This window comes from Mandrillus leucophaeus, unplaced genomic scaffold, assembly GCF_000951045.1.
Source record: "Mandrillus leucophaeus isolate KB7577 unplaced genomic scaffold, Mleu.le_1.0 Scaffold59, whole genome shotgun sequence".
Taxonomy (NCBI): Eukaryota; Metazoa; Chordata; class Mammalia; order Primates; family Cercopithecidae; genus Mandrillus; species Mandrillus leucophaeus.
This window is the reverse complement of record NW_012106363.1, coordinates 4,940,008-4,941,148: the sequence shown is the minus strand read 5'-3', so window position 1 is coordinate 4,941,148 and position 1,141 is coordinate 4,940,008. Positions and strand designations below refer to the sequence as shown.

The following is a 1,141-nucleotide window of genomic DNA, read 5'->3' as shown; positions in this document are numbered from 1 at the left end:
GGAATGCAGTGGTGCCATCGTAGCTCATCGTAACCTTGAACTCCTGGGCTTAAGGGATCCTGTGACCTCAGCCTTTCAGGCAGCTGGGACTACAGATGCATGCCACTGTGCCTGGTTAATTTTTTAAAACTGTCATAGAGATAAAGTCTGGCCTTGTTTCCCAGGCTGGCCTTGATCTCCTGGGCTCAAGTGATCCTCTCACCTTGGCCTCCCTAAATACTGGGATTACAGGTGTGAGCCAGTGCACTCAGCCTCCAGCTGACCTCTAAGATTTCTTTCAGCTCTGACATTCTTGGTTTCTATTCCTTTAAATTCCTGGAGCTCCTGGAATCTATACACACAATTTAGAGCAAGTCTTTGTTTAGAGGGTTTGTTTTAGTGATTCTCCATGATAGAACTGATTATCTAGGGGAGAAATTTGAATCTACATTTCTGAGGTCTTGGATGTCTTCAGGGGAGGTTGGTGAATCAAAAAGAGTTAGTTTTGAGCTGGACATGATGGCTCACACCTATTAATACAATTCCAGCCACAGAGCAGAAGTGGGTGGAGTACTGAGGCAGGAAGATCTCCAGCCCAGGAGTTTGAGGCTGCTGTAAGCCATGATCACACCACTGCACTGTAGCCTAGGCAACGGAGGGAAACCCCCAACTCTAAAAAAAGAAGTTAGTTTTTTTCCATTTGTACAACGTTCTTACTGTGGGCTCGGCATTGTGCTAGGCATTTTGTAAACATTGTCTTCCTTTTTTATATATATATCATGGTGGTCTCATTTAAAGCCTTATCATAACCCTTTAAAAAAAAGATAATATGATAATTGTTATCAACCATGCACTGCACTGCCTCCACGAGGTAGAAAATTAAAAGCCTTAAAAAGACTACAAAACTACCTATCAGGTTCTATGCTCACTACCAGGGTGACAGGACCCGTACTACAAACCCCAACATCATGCAATGTTCCAATGTAACAAATCTGCACATAAATATCTGTATCTAAAATAAAAGTTGAAAATTTTTTTCAAAAAGAAAATTTGGCTGGGCATGGTGGCTCACACCTGTAATCCCAGCACTTTGGGAGGCCAAGGCGGGCGGATTACCTGAGGTCAGGAGTTCGAGACCAGCCTGGCTAACATGGTGAAACCC

The 1,141-nt window shown here is 43.6% G+C and overlaps 2 protein-coding genes across 2 annotated transcripts in view; both read right to left on the bottom strand.

The window, feature by feature from the left end:
* Positions 1 to 1,141, bottom strand: part of GIP (gastric inhibitory polypeptide) — a 29,652-nt gene that overhangs the window by 6,083 nt on the left and 22,428 nt on the right. The gene's annotated exons all lie outside the window — the stretch shown is intronic.
* SNF8 (SNF8, ESCRT-II complex subunit) overlaps positions 1 to 1,141 on the bottom strand; it is a 26,064-nt gene that overhangs the window by 20,813 nt on the left and 4,110 nt on the right. The gene's annotated exons all lie outside the window — the stretch shown is intronic.